This window comes from Phocoena sinus, chromosome 9, assembly GCF_008692025.1.
Source record: "Phocoena sinus isolate mPhoSin1 chromosome 9, mPhoSin1.pri, whole genome shotgun sequence".
Lineage (NCBI taxonomy): Eukaryota > Metazoa > Chordata > Mammalia > Artiodactyla > Phocoenidae > Phocoena > Phocoena sinus.
Genome location: NC_045771.1, coordinates 9,718,702 through 9,738,438, shown reverse-complemented (window position 1 = coordinate 9,738,438; position 19,737 = coordinate 9,718,702). Strand labels below are relative to the sequence as shown.

The following is a 19,737-nucleotide window of genomic DNA, read 5'->3' as shown; positions in this document are numbered from 1 at the left end:
CCAGGAATTGAAGCTGGGGAGCCTAGATGAAAACCAGGAATCCTAGCCACCACACACCCTGGCTCTTGTCCCCAGTGAAAAATGCGTGTCTCACAGAGGCAAAACTGTAAAAACAGGTACAAAGGTTATTATTAGAGACATAGCGCAACAACAAGTGGGAGAGCGCACAGAGAAACAGTTTATTTAGTCAAGACAGAAGCAAGGCAGAGATGCCCACCCAGAGAGCAAGGGTGTGGGCGTCCTCCCTAATGAAGACGAGCGCAGTGAAGAGGCCCTTAAATCATTTATATACAGGACAGATCTTCCAGGTCTTTGTTTACCTTTGGCCAATTATCTGGTTTCTTTTTCCACATCTGACCTGCCCTAGGACCCTCCCCAACATGCGTGTGCAACTTTTTTCCAAGAAGTATTACAGCCCAGAGGCCTATGGGACAGCCTTAGCATCACATACTATGGGGTAGTGCTCCCTCCTTTTTGACCCCCAAGGAGCCTTTCTGCGCATGTGCAATGTCTCCCTTGCCCCAAGGATGGGAAATGTATGACCTCTTGATCTTCTAACAGGGTTTAGTCCCACTCTGTCCCTGCCATAAAAATGTCCAATGTCCTGTTATTTACCCTATTTCTGTTACTGGTTTTTATATCGAGGTGCAGACCTCAAAATATAGACAGGAGTCCCGTCATAACTATGTAGTCCTGGAGCCCATTTGTCTCTTGCTTCACGAAATGTAAACAGGAGGCTGGTAATGAATGACCGGCCTGCAGCCCATCTTCTTCTCACCCCAGAAAGTGTGAACCGGAAGCCAGTTGTAAATGTCTAGCCTGGAGCCCATCTATTTCCTGCCTCAAAAGGAGTTTTTAGGACTTGCCTGGTGGCGCAGTGGTTAAGAATCTGCCTGCCAATGCAGGGGACATGGGTTCGAGCCCTGGTCCAGGAAGATCCCGCATGCCGTGGAGCAACTAAGCCCGTGTGCCACAATTACTGAGCCTGTGCTCTGGAGACCGCGAGCCACAACTGCTGAGCCCGCGTGTCACAACTATTGCAGCCCGTGTGCCTAGAGACTGTGCTCTGCAGCAAAGAGAAGCCACTGAAATAAGAAGCCCGCACACCGCAACAAAGAGTAGCCCCTGCTCGCCGCAACTAGAGAAAGCCCGTGCACAGCAATGAAGACCCAACACAGCCAATAAATAAATAAATTTATTTAAAAAAAAAAAAAAAAAGGAGTTTTTAAATTCCTATCCCCTACTCCTGGACAAACAAACACAATAACACTTCCTGCCATTAAGCAAATAATCCAATCCCTAGCTGCAGATATTCAAGGGGTTGTAGCTGCTTAAGCATTTTATATCTACATTATCATCTCTTTACAAAATAATGAAAACTTACACGTGTGTGTCAGGAACATAGATGCATAGAATATAAGTCAATTTGGAACAATATACTGTTTCCAAAGAATAGAGAAAAATTTGAAAATATCTCTTGTATTTGGAAAACTGGAATGGCAAATATACTACTCATTTATTTCAGTCTCCTCGTCACTGACAGGAAATCTGGAAAGAGAATTGTGCTTTGTGACTCCCTAGCAGCTGGGTTTATTGCAAAGCAAGCCTTACTTAATTCCTGGGATTAACAGGGCTAGTATTAGGGCATTATTTTTCCCCAATATTTTAATAACCACAGCTGTGCTTACTCATGGGCAGAGAAAGGAGAGAAGAAGAGAAATTCCTAGCATGTATGGGAGCATCAAAAATATCATCCCTGAGGGTCACCACAATCCTAAAAGCCATCCATTTGTATTCTGAAGATAAACTGCATCATTAGCAAGATGTCTAGCTCCCATGGTTGAGAAATTCTATTCAGAGAAAATTAAATAGCTGGCTGATTTGCATACTGCACATATTCTTAGTATACATTTGTTTGAATTTTTAAAAGTACAACAGAAGCCTGCAGTATGCAATTAGAGATATAACAAAGAATTTCATGTACTTTTTAAAAGCCAAATTCACAATTGTTATGAATTTAGGTCCTTAATGTGCCATGCTTAGACTAACAGAGAATAATAATTTAAAATGTAACTTTAAAACTGGAAAACAAACTTCAAATACTTTGTCATAGTGATTCTGTTCAAATATCTTATATTGAAACAGTATTCTAAAGCGCTATGTATCTTCAGCATGATTTTATTCTTATGGACTATAACCCATCTTGGAATGAAAAGACTTTCACCTCTAAAAATATGGGTAACTTTATAGATTTTGTAATGTATTGTAAATAGGTAGTACAACCATTATATTTTGGGTTTATTTTGTTATTTAATTTGAGCTACACCCACTAAGCCATACACATCCTTCTCAATGCTACTAACTTAAGCTTAATATGTTATATGATACAAAAAATTCTAAATTTTATAGCAGATAATGTCTCCCCTTTAAAATTGCTCCCAGATTTTAATACAATCTTATTTTATACCTACATGTGGATAATGATAGCTCCCTAGTTACAATTAAAATGCCTTGTCTTCTCTTGAAGTAACTGAAGTAATAATAAAAATGGGAATAATTAAGCAGCAGATGTTCACAAAATGGAAAAAGTGCAATACATTATCTGATCAAAAGTGAATTTAAAAAAGCAAAAAATCTGAAAAAGACTAGCATCATGGGCTTGAGACAAAATACATCATGAAGTTACCTACAACCTGGTAGCCTGTTGACTTATGGACTGATATTAGTTTTCAACCAATTTTTTTTTTTTTCACAGTACATGGGCCTCTCACTGTTGTGGCCTCTCCCTTTGCGGAGCACAGGCTCTGGACGCGCAGGCTCAGCGGCCATGGCTCACGGGCCCAGCCGCTTCGTGGCATGTGGGATCTTCCCGGACCGGGGCACGAACCCATGACCCCTGCATCGGCAGGTGGACTCTCAACCACTGCGCCACCAGGGAAGCCCAGTTTTCAACAAATTTTTGTGCTCAAGTTTTTTTGAACCGAAAACTGCTCCAAATTTACTGCTGAGACATAAATGAGTGAGACATAAATTAAGAGCAGCTAGACTTACAAACTTCTCTCTCATCTTCACTCATATGAAAATGTATGTAAATGAAATTGCCATCCTCTTTTGTTGAAAAATGCAGTCAGACTACTGAACTGAGGTCATCATCATCAAATCACAGGAGTCCACAAGACTGGGCTCAGGGCAATTTCTTAACCTAACTTCATAAGTTATGAACAGGTTTAATGCTGGTATTTATAATACCCCTATGGCAGAAATAGGATGTTTTTCTTATGTACCCGCTGTAGACCAAATGTTTGTTTCCACACCAAATTCGTATATTGAAGCCCTGATCCCCAGTGTGATAGAGCTGGGGTCTTGTGGAGGAAATTAGGTTTAGATGAGAAGATAAGGGTGGTACCCCCATGAAGGGATCTGTGTCCTTATAAGAAGAGGAAGAGATCAGAATCCCCTCTGTCTCCCCTATGTCAGGATACAGCAAGGAGGCTGTGCAAATTAGGAAAAGGGCTCTCACCTGACGCCAAGTCCGCTAACACCTTGATCTTGGACTTCCTAGCCTCCAAAAATATAAGTAAATGTTTGTTGTTTAAGCCACCAAGTATATGTTTTTGTTTTTGCGGTACGCGGGCCTCTCACTGTTGTGGCCTCTCCCGTTGTGGAGCACAGGCTCCGGACACGCAGGCTCAGCGGCCACGGCTCACGGGCCCAGACGCTCCGCGGCACGTGGGATCTTCCTGGACTGGGTCACGAACTCGCGTCCCCTGCATCGGCAGGCGGACTCTCAGCCACTGCGCCACCAGGGAAGCCCAAGTATACGTCTTTTTGTTATAGCAGTCCAGATTGACTAAGACAGTAACTGTATCAATCATCATTTTCCAAAGAAACAGAACCAATAGGAGATAGATAGATGATATAGATAGATAGATAGATAGATGGATAGATGATATAGATAGATAGATGAGATAGATCGATAGATAGATAGATAGATGAGATAGATAGATAGATGAGATAGATAGATGAGATAGATAGATGAGATAGATAGATAGATAGATAGATGAGATAGATGAGATAGATAGATAGATGAGATAGATGAGATACATAGATAGATAGATGAGATAGATAGATAGATAGATGAGATAGATAGATAGATGAGATAGATAGATTGATAGATAGATGAGATAGATAGATGAGATAGATAGATAGAGAGATAGATAGATGAAATAGATAGATAGATAGATAGATGAGATAGATAGATGAGATAGGTAGATAGATGATATAGATAGATGAGATAGATAGATGAGATAGATAGATAGATAGATGATATAGATAGATGAGATAGATAGATAGATGAGATAGATAGATAGATAGATGGGATAGATAGATAGATAGATAGATAGATAAGAGATATAGAGATATGGAGAGAGAGAGAATGAATGAGATTCATTGTAAGGAAATGGTCACTTGATTATGGAGGCTGAGAAGTCCCAGAGTCTTCCAATTGCAAGCTGGAGACCTAGGAAAGTCAGTGATGTAGTTTGAGTCTAAATCCAAAGACCTGAGGACTGGGAGAATCACGATGTAAGTTCTAGTCCAAGTCTGAAGTTGCGGTCTAAGGGCAGGAGAAGGCCAGCGGCCAGCTCAGCAGCCAGACAGAGAAAGCAAATTCTCCCTTCCTCAGTGTTTCTGTTTTATTCAAGCCCTCAACAGATTGGATGATACCCATAATGGGAAGGCAAAGCTACTTTACTCAGTTTACCAATTCAAATGCTAACCTCATCTGGAAACATCTTCACAGATATACCTAGAAACATTTAATTAAATATCTGGGCACCCTATGGCCTTGTCAAGTAGTACACGTAAAATTATCCATCACAGTAATCTGTTATTGTAACTGCTAGAAGCTCCTTCCCCTATTTTTCCTCATAATTTTACATTTTTGTAAGGTCTTATGTTCATTCATTCATTCATTCATTCATTTGCTTCCCTATATTATGGTTCAGGCACCATGCTAAACCCTGAAAAACAAAATACTAAGTTGCACATGGAATGCTTGCAACTAATCCGAATAGTTTTCGTCTAGGGGCAAACAAAAATCATCAGACAACTATTATATAATGTGATAACTCCTGTATTTACCTTGTGGACCAGATTATAAGAAAAACAAGCAGACAGAAATTAAGTTTTCCTGAGAACAATAGAGGGTGTTTTCAAGAGGAGGTGACATATTTTTACTGGGTCTTAAAGAATGAACACAATTTCACAAGAAATAGAAAGGACGTGGCGAGTAGAGGGAGTAGTCTATGATGAAGCACAGAGGCCTGAAGGGTCATGTTATGTGTGTTGAAATGAGAGGAATCAATGCATTGAGACTGATAGTGAGACGCTGGAATAGACGAGAACTTGATTGGATTGTGAATTCTCTGAGCAATTATTATCAATTACGATCTAGTAGCAACAATTATATCAACTTTCTTTTGAAACTCTCCCTATAAATGCCTCTCCTCTCCACCATTTTCAGAGATTTAGAAGGGTAAGTGTGGTTCATTCTGTGAAATGCTTTTGTTAGTCTTATCCTCCAATGATACTGTAATTCTTTCACATTGACCATATGACTTGGGATTGGTATTGTAGATAAATATGATTTCTCAGAAGGGCAGTAAAATGGACCATTAAAAACTTAGCACAAATTAGCTTCTTCAGTGTAATTGACTGCACACAGAGGGACCATAAGGGATTTGGGACATGAAGCAGACCCATTTCAATGCAAATGAAAAGGAACAAAAGTGTGCAGATATGGGAGGCTATTCAGTTAGGGCAGATCTCAGCAGAAAACCAAAATAGATTTTTTGGATAATCTAAGAGGCAGCATGAGACTTTTAATTATCAAACACAGGAAGTCACCAAGGCAGGGATTGACAGGTCCTGAAACCAAATATGATATAGGTATTCCAGTTCAGTCTCAGGCTCTTCCAGGTTTAAGGACTAGAAAGAAAAACAAACTGTCTTCATTTCGGTTTATTGTCAGCATAGCAGACAAGAAGTGCAAAAGATTTGCATAATATTAAGTTTAACAGAAGTGGATGTGGCTCACTGCTGTTTTCCTTCATTCTTCATAAAAGCATATTCAGTCTTCTCTGGTCTAAGCAGCCCTCATGGAACTCTTATTCACAGATGAGGGAGCTCAGAAGTACAGACTCTTACCTTTCACTTTTTAGACCACACTTGGCTAGACGGTTGCAGGGATATGTCAATACTCAAGGGTCTACAGTATTTCTCATGTATGGAAATATTTACAGGGGCACAATCATATAATCACACATTTTATATTTTATTGAGTCATTGTATCAGTTAAAGGTGCCACTGTGGTTAGCCTGCCTATGATCTACCATACTTATCTGCCTTCATTTTTGTTTCTACTTAAGGCTGTTCAGTCTAGAGACAGAGAATAAATATTTCAAAGAGATTCTTTTAAACAGTAAAGATTATTCTATTTAATTTCATTTTTTATATGGAAAGAAATTCCATATTTTTATATGGAAAGAAATCATTGTCCAATTTATTATTCTATAGGAAGTCATATAAAAACTCTTCTTTGAACTTTTCAGTTTGTTTCTCCATATAATCCGAATTAGTGGCTTTCAATAATAAATACATAGGTGACCTCCTATTATTCAAATTATGCTTAAGATGACATATTTCAGTATTCTTCATTATTTTAAGAGGTAACCTGTTCAAAACCTATGAACTTGAAATTTAGAGTTCCTGAGTTTAAATTCTGACTCCAAGTTAAAAACTCCATATATAGACAGTTAACTCAGCTTCTCTGAGCCTCTTATATAAGGAATAAAATTAATAAAGCTTATATTATAGACAATTTTAAGAGACAAATAAGCTGAGACAAAATATTTTATATACATATACCAATAAATACATACTTATTGAATCTGAATCAGTCATCTTTCTGACATGCCTGATTTTCTATCTATTTCTTCTACTTTATTATTTTATTGTCATATTTAATAATTAATTTATAACATACCTTTTTGTCATAGAGGTATGGTCAAAAGCATTTGAATACCACACCAGGGTTCCATTTATATAACATTTAGTATTAAAATGTTAAGCAAGTACATGAGTCAATTAGTATGTGAGAAAGATAACTTTATAAATGCGCAATAACTTTTATTCACATTGTTTTCGGACATGTGGGACATCATGATAGCAAACTAAAAGGAAATCTGGACAAAATGTTGAAGCAGTTGATAAATAGGAATCTGAAATTGACCTATTATATAATGGAGATGGTTTTTAAAAACCCAGCTGATAGCTTAACATTGAAAAAACAAATAATGTGGAATCCTAAAGAGACAGAGACAGAGAGGTTTGTCTGACCTGTGCTTAAGTGTCAATGGCCTATTTATTCTTAAGAAAGAATAAAACCAACATTTTGAGAACAGAGAATGACTTTAAAAACTGTTTTAAGTGTATATTTTTCTTTTAATCCTTATCTCCAATCCCATCCCCTTACTCCTATGTGCAACTACTCTCAAATGTGTAAAGCAAGTCTTTTAAAATCCACCTTCATTATATTTATTTAGATATGAATTCTTGAATGGTATTCTCTTCTTTTGCATATATGCTTTAATTTACATAAGTGCTATTGTATTACAAAGACCATCAAGTTTCTCACTTTTTGTTAAACTTTTTGCATTTTTAGATCTGCACATGTTGCTTTACAAATATATAAACATTAACTGTTTTCTCCATAAAATTGTATGTGTTTATTTTAGGTAATTTCTAAGATACTGTATAGATTTTATAGTTATTTGAAATGGTTTCCTATTTTCTCTTTATATTCTTGTTAATTATTACTGGCAGAAAGGAATGCTATTGATTTTTATGTGCTGAATCTATGTGATTAAAAAAAATAATGTCTCTTGCCTTCTAAACCTTTTTTTTTCATTTATTTCACTCCACTTTCCATTATTTAACCAAGGATCTCTCATACTTTATTAAGCACTAATGCTTAATAAATGCACTAATGCAGACAAACTTGTTTTCTTTTAGTACTTAACAGGAATTCATCAACATCTCTACATTTAAAATGATCCTTGCAGTAGTTTTTTTTTTATATTCCAACTTTATCAAACTAAAAATGTTCCTTCTATTCTGATTTTTCTGTTTTTGTTTCTTTAGTCACAGTCATTGTTGGAGGCTCATAATCTCCCAACTTGGGTTCTTTGCAATTGGATCTCTATACTACCCTCCACATACCATCCACTATACAGCTATCCTTAGGTGGGTCTGCTGTTTTGTTCCTTTTTATTAACCAGTGGGGGTAATGATCTGACCAGGACTGTGTATGATAGATGAAAAGTAACAATTTGAATAGCCCATTCATCCTATTTCCAATCCATCGTCCCTGGCCCTTTCCACCTCCAAACCAATGTTCTTCCCAACATCTAAAAATCTTCTCTCTCACTGGTCAGTGCTCAAGTGAAGGAATGACTGTGTTCACATGGCACATTAGTCATGCAATGCGACTAGAAAATACAATCCATCCAGGAGGTTTATGAGGACCTAATTAATCCTTCCTTAATAGATTTATAATACAGTACAGTGCTCTTTTTGCATTGTTTCTAATACATGTTTTTTTCTTTAGTACCAGCCACAGGATCACATTTGCATTTTAAAGATTACTCTTCCTGCTTGTAAAGAATGGCTTTAAAGTGTGGTCCTGTTAACATAAGAGCTCAGTAGTGAGATCATTATGGTGTTCAATAAGATGTTGATAGTCTAGAAACCATGATGAAGAATATGGAAAAGAATACAAGGAGGAGGATCTGATAGACAGAATAAAGGGAACCTAGGCAGTTTACTGTTTTATTATTTGCTTGGCTGTTTGTTTCAGAGAGAGTAAAGCACTGAAGATGACTGCTATGGACTGAATGTGTGTCTCCCCACCACCACCCAAATTCATTTGTGAAGCTCTAATCTCCAATGTATTTGGTTAATCAGACTTTCAGAGGTAATTAGGTCATGAGGGTGAAGCCTTCAGGAATGGGATTAGTGCCCTTATAAAAGAGACAGGAGAAAGATGATCTTTCTTTCTGCCATGGGAGGATACAACAAAATGGCCATCTGCAAACCAGGAAGAACCAGGAAGTGGGCTCTCACCAGACAGTTAATCTGCCAGCACCTTGATTGCACACTTCCCAGTTTCCAGAACTCTGAGAGATAAATGTTTGTTGTTTAAACCACCCAGTCTATGGTAGAGAAGTGACTAAGACAATGAATTTTACATATTTGTTTGACATGCTAAATTGATTGTGGTCCTACTTACTGAGCCAAGAAACATTTGAAAAGGACCTTTTTTTTTTTTAAGTATAAAAAAATCAGTTTGTTGGACATGTTGAGTTTGAGATTATTGTGAGATATCCAATGAGACTAGTAAATAGAATTATTAACAGAGAAAGAATATGTGAAGCTAAGGCTTAGATAAGATTTTGTAGGAAACAAGGAATAAAATGAAGCGGGCCTAAGAACTGTACTTAAATTCTAAAGAAAGAAAGAAGAGGTATCAAGAGAGTATAGACACTACTATATTTAAAACAGACTACCAACAAGGACCTACTGTACAGCACAGGGAACTCTGCTCAATATTCTGTAATAACCTAAATGGGAAAAGAATTTGAAAAATAGATATGTGTATAACTGAATCACTTTGCTGCACACTTGAAATTAACACAGCATTGTAAATCAACTATAGTCCAATACAAATAAAATTTTTTTTAAAAAGAGAGAAGAAAAAAAAGAGTATAATAAGTGATGAAGTAAGTAAAGAAGTAAAATGAGTGTCTGATACCACAAAAAAATAAGGGAGCATTGCTTGAAGAAATAGGAAGTGGTGACTAATGTTGAATGCCTCTGAGTGGCCAGGTAAGATGAGGACTGAAAATGCACTTCAGTATTTTTAGAAAGAACTATTTTAATGAAATGTTTCAGATGGAAAGAAGATTGGACTATATAAAGGAATAGTTTGGAAACATCGTGCAAAAGAGAGCAGGAAATCCACATTTCTAGAGTATGGACTTGGATAGCAAGGGGGAAGATACAGTAGCAGTTGTCTAGAGACCTGGAGGGGTATGTCAGCACTCAAGTATCTATGCTATTCCCATTAAGGAAATACTTACAAGACCATTGTTACATAATCACACATTTTATATTTCACTTCGTCGTCACTGCTACTAGAGGCTCCCATATGATTAGGCTGGCCTTGCCCCACCATGGTTACATAACTACCCTTTTTTTGAGGAACCTGCAGTAGTACTTGAAAATACATACAGTCGTCCCTCAGTATCCACACAGGGTATTGGTCCCCCCAGATACCAAAATCCTCAGATGCTCTAGTCCCTTATATAATAAAATGGCTAATACAATGAACACAGTCAGCCCTCGTGTCCACATATTTCCACATCCACTGATATGAATAGCAGACTGTATTGTAAATTATTTAACATATATATCATCTTGAATATATTCATAGTCAACACAAATTATCCTAGATTTCGGAGAATAACCTAAGATTCATTCTCATAAATTGATGTCCCATCAATATCACATTCCTTAGTTCCACATAACTCTACATCCTATCAAAATCAGTCCTTTATTTTAATCAATTTAAATTCTAAATTTTTACATAGTTGGTCTAATTCACAGCTACAACAACTCTTCAGATTACTCAATTTTTTTTCAGTTTCTGCAGGTCTTGGAAGAAGCATATTGCACATTTGAGACAATCGCTTTAACCAATTTAGTGAGTAACACAAAAAGCTGTCAGCTTTGAGTCCGGTACTGAGCAAGACAGGGCTCCGAAAGTATTCAGGCCGTGGTTCAAGTTGCCATAGTAGTGGTGGGAAAAGATCCAGTGTAGAGTTTACGGAAGCCCAAATGTAGAATCACAACGTAAACTCACAGCATTTTAAGCTACGGCACGTTATTCTCAGTGTGGGATTAGACATCGACAGAAATAATTCCTCACTTACCACTAGGTCCTGGAAGAAGGAGAGCGCCTGATCCTGGGACTTCACGTGACCATAAGTTCACCCACGAACATTCCTCCTGTTAATTTTCCCAGGAAAAGAGACCAACTGAATCCTGAAAGAACTTTTCCCAGAATGTATTGTTTGAAGCGAGTGGATCACAAGAACGTCGTCGTATACCACCAGGATCCTGGTTTCGGAACAAGGCACTCATTCCTCCAAGTGTGGAGTGTTTGTGACCAAGAGCTCCCAGCTGAATCTCTCTCCAGGGATTGCTATCAGCCTCAGTATCACCTTGCCTAAGATCACGCAGCCCCCTCTGAGGCTCCTCTAATAATAGTCACTGCTAACTATGGAAAGTGTAAAAGCCTGGGACTCTTGCCTGAAGTTGGGACAACTATGAAAATATCACAGCTCCAGGGATCCCTGAAGTATCAACTGAAATCTTTTCTGTGATTGAATAGCAGTTCAATTCCACCTGATCTCAATTTTTAACTCCTTCACAGGTCTTGACTCCAAGGGCTGTCTTTAATAAACTTCCTGCATGGGAATCTCTATCTCAGAGTCAGTGTACTGGGGATGTAACCTAAGACAGGGTATGATTTAAGCGTGAGATGATGATGGTTTGGACCAAGCTGGTAAAGGTAGAGGTTTGGTTATCTTTTCGGAGTATTATAAGAGTAGATCCCAAGAGATTTCCTCATGGATTATACTGTAGTGAAAAAGAGTTTTCCCCAAAGTGTTGTGAAAAGGAAAGGAAAAGCTGATGCTTTCAAAAATGTCCAAGAGGTAAAATAATGTTAAGACATACATTGCTAGTACTTCCCATTGTTACTATAGTAGCACTTATTGCTTTACTGAAGCCCATGTGACCCTACCAGGTCTCTATTGCCATTCTGGCCTCTTTCGTGTGGGCCTGTGACTTCTAATTGTTATTTCTTTGGGCTAGAATCCCCTTTCAGACAGGTGGCTCTTTTTCATCTTTCATGAATCAATTTAAATGTCAGTGTCCCTACACCTGACCTGGAAAGTGGGTTTTATATCTTCAGTGCTGTGGTGCAACAATTATTAGTACTTTCTCAAACAGTATCTATCACATTACTCTGTTTTACCCTTAAACATTCACAATACATGACATTATTTTTATTTGTGTATTTATTGTATAACTTTACTCATTAAAAATAGGCACTCTAGGGCTTCCCTGGTGGCGCAGTGGTTAAGAGTCTGCCTGCTAATGCAGGGGACACGGGTTCGAGCCCTGGTCTGGGAGGATCCTTCATGCCGCAGAGCAACTGGGCCCGTGAGCCACAACTACTGAGCCTGCGCATCTGGAGCCTGTACTCCACAACAGGAGAGGCCATGATAGTGAGAGGCCCCTGCACCACGATGAAGAGTGGCCCCTACTTGCCACAACTGGAGAAAGCCCTCCCGTAGAAATGAAGACCCAACACAGCAAAAATAAATAAATAATGAACTCCCACCCCCAATGTCTAAAAAAAAAAAAAAATAGGCACTCTATTGGCAGTAGTATCCTAAAGTTCAGTAGTCACTCAGATATTTGTTGAATGAATAAATGCTGCATTTTTATTCATTTAATCTTATAGTATCTTAGATGTATCTGTATTTGGGGTGATAAAAGAAGAACAAAAGCTAACCCTTGAATGCTCATGTTTAGGATAACATGTGCCTGGTGAATGTCCGTGTATATGTGTATGGGTATGAATATGGATTGGGGTATCTTGAGGCATTTCAAAAGCATCAGCATCTCAGCATGACCAAACTGTGAGTTAGAAGTTCTGTATCAAATCATTCAAATCTTAATACTACAAATGACAATGAAAACTTAACCTTATCTCATTTAAATATGTAGATTCCTTTTCTTAATTCCTCTTTACCAATGTGGAAATGGACAGGGAGTTCAATGAACTCACAAAAGAGAAAAAAGGCAAAAGTGGACTTAAATCCATGTCTGAGCTCAAAACTCAAAATTTTAGCATCTGAATAAGTAAGATTTTCAAAGGTGGCCATGGAGTCTTCCCATGAAGAATGACAATGTACTTGGCCAAAGATCACCTCCAAACTGTCGTCTGTGTTCTAGCCAATATTTTAACGTCCCATAATTCTGGTTTCATAAAGTAGAGTATCAAAGACAAAACCCATTTCCTAAATCAGGTAAGTTCCATCTCTAAGCCATCTGATCTACTCTGAGTCTGATCTGACTGGCTCTTTTATGCCTTCTAAGATAGTGTTTGGGGACCCATTGCTGCTCAATCTCGCGTGATCTGTCTGTAGAAATGTGCATGCCATTAAAGTACTTGCTACATCAGAGGATAAGTGAAGCTATGGCATAGTGTGCCAAATATGTATCCTACAACAGGCAGGGAAAGGAATAATAGCTTGTCCCATGTTGTTCCATTTGTAACCTTTATCAGAAATAATAAAGTCTTGTTTTAAGAGTATGGATATCAAAGCATATCCTAGAACAACCCATGTGATAGGTTGGGGGAGGAAGTGAAGCTGCGCCACTGGAAAGACAAGTATGCCTCCATTTTCCTCTCTGGAAGGATCTGTCTTTGAATCTATTGTCAGAAGTTCAGGAAAGCCACAGTGAGAAAGCTCACTTGAGAGTTAGTGGCTATGAGAAATGCCCAGGGTCCTCAGAGGCACCGGTACTAACAATAATGTTTGGAAATCAGACAGGGGCTCTTTCTGAATGTCTCCTACACATGAACTCAGCTTCTTCAAAGTGGCCAATATGGCTCCTACCCTTGACAACATACCCACTCCAGTTCATAGCACCCCTCGCCAAACACACATACTTAGCTGCCAAACCCAGGATTCCTTCTAGAACAGATACTACACGCTTAAATTAAAGAACTAAGTAGTTATGAAAAAATTACTTTAAACTTTTTGAGGAACCTTGTTCATTCATTTCCCCCACTCTCATTTTATGAAAATTAGGCAAGGCAAAATGTCTTTCTTACAAAAATTAACATCAGATCCTTAGTGAAATGCACGTATATATATAAGCTGAACATATAAATTACATATAAATGTATATGTTTAGGTGAAATCTTAATACTTTGTGCAAAAGTGGGTGTTTATATTTGAAATGAAGCACAGAATAGCATATCTGAAGCACTGATCTATAATAAGGATGGAACTGAGCCAAGGTACCTAAAGTATAAATTTTTCTTCTACTAAATATTTTTCTCATATAGCATTAAGATGAATAATTTGGACTTTGTGACCTTGGGTTCTTTTTCTAGTTGGTTTTTATAATTATTAGATAGTAAAGCATACAGAAGAAATGATAGAAGTAGTGAATAGCTTCATATGGGATTTCTTGTCTACTGCATAAAGCCCAGTAGCTTTTCTATTGATCAGAATAAAGTCTGAAGGCCACATAAAAGTAGGTTCATTGGGCTTCCCTGGTGGCGCAGTGGTTGGGAGTCCGCCTGACAATGGAAGAGACACGAGTTCGTGCCCCGGTCCGGGAAGATCCCACATGCCGCGGATCAGCTGAGCCCGTGAGCCATGGCCGCTGAGCCTGTGCTCCACAACGGGAGAGGCCACAACAGTGAGAGGCCCGCGTACCGCAAAAAAAATAAAAATAAAAAAATAAAGTAGGTTCATTGAAAATAAAGCCATAGTTTTATTTTACTCATAAAATGCATAAACATTTAAAGTAACGCTGAGGTGACCTTGAAATCATCAAAAGTTTAAAGTTTCCTTCCCCACAGAGATGTTGGAAAAGTTAATTCCAATTTTTGAGAACTGGGACTTCTAAAAGTGGAAAAATTCAGTAGAGCACAGACAATTTTTGATAAAACTCTAGGCTGTTTCTTTTTTTACCACCTGGAAGTCATTAAGAAGTTTAAGGAAGATGGCAGAATTCACCTTCTTACACCCTTCTTTTAAGTGATTTAAGGGGAAACAGGTGTTTGTATCTTATCAGATGTAAATGACCCTTAGCAAACACCTGCCAACTGAAACCCTGAGTGATCCCTGAGCTTTGCTTTGCTACCAAAACTTATCCAAAAAGTTAGTTTATATTTAGTGTTTTCCAGTTCATCTAACTCTCTATAGATTTTCATCACGTGTATGTGAGAAGAATGGCTAAACATCCGTGAACGCATCCAGTAGACTCTGGAGTCATTGAACATGTCTGGAAAAATCATCCTGTTGTCGCCAGAAGCCCACAAACAGGAATTCTGTACATATGGATAAATCATTTTTAAAATGCATACTTGATGGTAAAAGCTATTAAAGTGATGAATAGGCCACATATTTAAGTCTGTCCACATACAATCAATACTGAAAAACCAATTAATCAAGAAATAGTCACTGAAATACTATAGGTAGATTGCTGTACTCAAAGCCAAAATGTGTTAAGAATAGAAAACATATTAATTTGAACAATGCCAAAGAAATTTATAAGGAACTTTTATCTTTGCTCTGCAATTTTATTCTCATGATTATCTAAATCATGGAAAGTAGCTTTGCGCAGTGGCAGTATCGTAGCCAATGAGGTTTATCCGAGGCGCGATTATTGCTAATTAAATCATGGAAAGTTACATATAGATAAAGATATGGATATGGACATAGATATAAATATATAAACTAATGTATACAGAAAGAGACTATCTAAATATATCACTTTTCTACAGTCTGTTTTACCATGCTCTACAAATATTATAATATTTTGGGTCAGCCTAGGTTACAAGGGTTTTCAACTTAGTAAGAGGATTTAAAGGTCATTTTTTGGCTATATGATAAATCAAAATCATTCTGCCATAAAATGCCCCCAGGAGTAAATAGAGAAGTTGTCACATTTGAAATTTTAAACTTCACATACTCAACCCCAGTTCATTGCTAATTTTATTTAAATTTTAATGTATTAACCAAAATGACTTAATTATATGTTTTAAATTTTAACACTAGATGTTTACATGTTAGGGCTGACGTATTTCCATACCCCTCAGTGCCCCTTCTAGTCAAAAGCTCTGCCACTGCCTTGACGACAACTATTCAAATTTCTGTTCCCATTAAAAAATATTTGCATATTCTTGAACTTTACATATGTGGAGACACATAATACATACTCCCTTGTGTCTGGCTTCTTTCATAAAAGAAACATATAAAAGAAACACAATAATAGTGGGGGACTTTAACACCTCACTTACACCAATGGACAGATGATCCAAACAGAAAATTAATAAGGAAACACAAGCTTTAAGTAACAGAATAGACCAGATAGATTTAATTGATATTTATAGGACATTCCATCCAAACACAGCAGATTACACTTTCTTCTCAAGTGCACAAGGAACGTTCTCCAGGATAGATCACATCTTGGGTGACAAATCAAGCCTCAGTAAATTTAAGAAAATTGAAATCATATCAAGCATCTTTTCTGACCACAACGCTATGAGATTAGAAAGCAATTACAGGGAAAAAACCCACAAAATACACAAACACATGGAGGCTAAACAATACGTTACTAAATAACCAAGAGATCACTGAAGAAATCAAAGACGAAATAAAAAAATACCTAGAGACAAATGACAATGAAAACATGACGATCCAAAACCTATGGGATGTAGCAAAAGCAGTTCTAAGAGGGAAGTTTATAGCTATCCAAGCCTACCTCAAGAAACAAGAAAAATCTCAAATAAACGATCTAACCTTACACCTAAAGGAACTAGAGAAAGAACAAGTAAAACCCAAAGTTAGCAGAAGGAAAGGAATCAAAAAGTTCAGAGCAGAAATAAATGAAGTAGAAACAAAGAAAACAATAGCAAAGATCAAAAAAAACTAAAAGCTGGTTCTTTGAGAAGATAAAAAATAATTGATAAACCATTAGCCAGACTCATCAGGAAAAAGAGGAAGAGGACTCATATCAATAAAATTAGAAATGAAAAAGTAGAAGTTACAACAGACACCGCAGAAATACAAAGCATCCTGAGACTACTACAAGCAACTCTATGCCAATAAAATGGACAACCTGGAAGAAATGGACAAATTCTTAGAAAGGTATAACCTTCCAAGACTGAACCAGGAAGGAATAGAAAATACGAACAGACCAATCACAAGTAATGATATCAAAAGTGTGATTAAAAATCTTCCAACAAACAAAAGTCCAGGACCAGATGGCTTCACAGGTAAATTCTATCAAACATTTAGAGAAGAGCTAACACCAATCCTTCTCAAACTCTTCCAAAAAATTGCCATGGAAGGTACACTCCCAAACTCATTCTATGAGGCCTGCATCACCCTGATACCAAAACCAGACAAAGATACTACAAAAAGAGAAAATTACAGACCCATATCATTGATGAATATAGGTGCAACAATCCTCAACAAAATACTAGCAAACAGAATCCAACAACACATTAAAAGGATCCTACACCATGATCAAGTGGAATTTATCCCAGGGATGCAAGGATTCTTCAATATATGCAAATCAATCAACGTGCTACACCATATTAAAAAATTGAAGAATAAAAACCAATAGATCATCTCAATAGATGCAGGAAAATCTTTTGACAAAATTCAACACCAATTTATGATAAAAACTCTCAAGAAAGTGGGCATAGAGGGAACCTACCTCAACATAATAAAGGCCATATATGACAAACCCACAGCAAATATCATTCTCAATGGTGAAAAACTGAAAGCATTTCCTCTAAGATCTGGAACAAGAAAAGGATGTCCTCTCTTGCCACTATAATTCAACAGAGTTTTGGAAGTCCTAGCCACAGCAATCAGAGGAGAAAAAGAAATAAAAGGAATACAGATTGGAAAAGAAGAAGTAAAACTCTCACTGTTTGCATATGACATGATACTATACATAGAGAATCCTAAAGATGCCACCAGAAGACTACTAGAGCTAATCAGTGAATTTGGTAAAGTTGCAGGATACAAAATTAATGCACAGAAATCTCTTGCATTCGTATACACTAATGATGAAAAATCTGAAAGAGAAATTAAGGAAACACTCCCATTTACCACTGCAACAAAAGAATAAAACACCTAGGAATAATCCTACCAAAGGAGACAAAAGATCTGTATGTAGCAAACTATAAGACACTGATGAAAGAAATTAAAGATGATACCAACAGATGGAGAGATATACCATGTTTTTGGATTAGAAAAATCAATATTGTGAAAATGACTATACTATCCAAAGCAATCTACAGATTCAATGCAATCCTTATGAAATTACCAATGGCATTTTCTACAGAACTAGAATAAAAAATCTTAAAATTTGTATGGAGACAAAAAGACCCCAAGTAGCCAAAGCAGTCTTGAGGGAAAAAAACGGAGCTGGAGGAATCAGACTCCCTGACTTCAGACTATACTACAAAGCTACATAATCAAGACAATATGGTACTGGCACAAAAACGGAAATACAGATCAATGGAACAGGATAGAAAGCCCAGAGATAAACCCGGGCACCTATGGTCAACTAATCTATGACAAAGGAGGCAAGGATATGCAATTGAGAAAAGACAGTCTCTTCAATAAGTGGTGCTGGGACAACTGGACAAATTTTTAGAAAGGTATAGTAAAAAGTAAACTCAAAATGGATTAGAGACCTAAATGTAAGACTAGGCACTATAAAACTCTTAGAGGAAAACGTAGAAAGAACACTCTTTGACATAAATCACAGCAAGATCTTTTTTGACCCACCTCCTAGAGTAATGGAAATAAAAACAAAAATAAACAAAAGAGACCTAATGAAACTTAAAAGCTTTTGCACAGCAAAGGGTACCATAAACAAGACGAAAAGATGGCCAAGAAGCACATGAAAAGCTGCTCAGCATCATTAATCATGAGAGAAATGCAAATCAAAACTACAATGAGGTATCACCTCACACCAGTTAGAATGGGCATCATCAGAAAATCTACAAACGACAAATGCTGGAGAGGGTGTGGAGAAAAGGGAACCCTCTTGCACTGTTGATGGGAATGTAAATTGATACAGCCACTATGGAGAACAATGTGGAGGTTCCCTAAAAAAGTAAAAATAGAAGTACCATATGACCCAGCAATCCCACTACTGGGCATATACCCAGAGAAAAGCATAATTCAAAAAAGATAGATGCACCCCAATGTTCATTGGAGCACTATTTACAATAGCCAGGTCATGGAAGCATTCCATTGAGAAACGAATGGATTAAGAAGAGGTGGTACTTATATAAAATGGAATATCACTCAGCCATAAAAAAAAAAAAAAGAGAATGAAATTGGGTCATTTGTAGATACGTGGATGGATCTAGAGACTGTCATACAGAGTGAAGTGAGTCAGAAAGAGAAAAACAAATAGCGTATATTAACGCATATATGTGGAACCTAGAAAAATGGTACAGATGAACCAGTTTGCAAGGCAGAAATAGAGACACAGATGTAGAGAACAAACCTATGGACACAAAGACAGGAAAGCAGGGCGTGATGCGGGTGGTGATGGGATGAAATGGGAGATTGGGATGACATATATACACTAATATGTTTAAAATAGATAATTAATAAGAACCTGCTGTATAAAAATATAAAATAAAATAAAATTCAAAAAAGAAAAAGAAAAGATGACAGCGATAACATCAAAAGAACTCTGGGACCAACTTGAAGCTCCTAATACTCAATGCTGGATCAGTTTGAGCATCATTAGAAATGAGAACTACAA

General features: G+C 37.3%; 1 long non-coding RNA gene and 1 pseudogene across 1 annotated transcript; one reads left to right on the top strand and one right to left on the bottom strand.

Moving 5' to 3' along the window:
- Positions 1 to 496: 496 nt before the first annotated feature.
- LOC116759022 lies at positions 497 to 19,496 on the bottom strand. Its single transcript, XR_004351331.1, has 3 exons — positions 19,455 to 19,496; positions 11,393 to 11,394; positions 497 to 604 (listed from the first exon to the last, which is right to left on the bottom strand). It is a non-coding gene; the product is annotated as an uncharacterized LOC116759022 (long non-coding RNA).
- LOC116759917 lies at positions 15,547 to 15,668 on the top strand (annotated as a pseudogene).
- Positions 19,497 to 19,737: the final 241 nt, after the last annotated feature.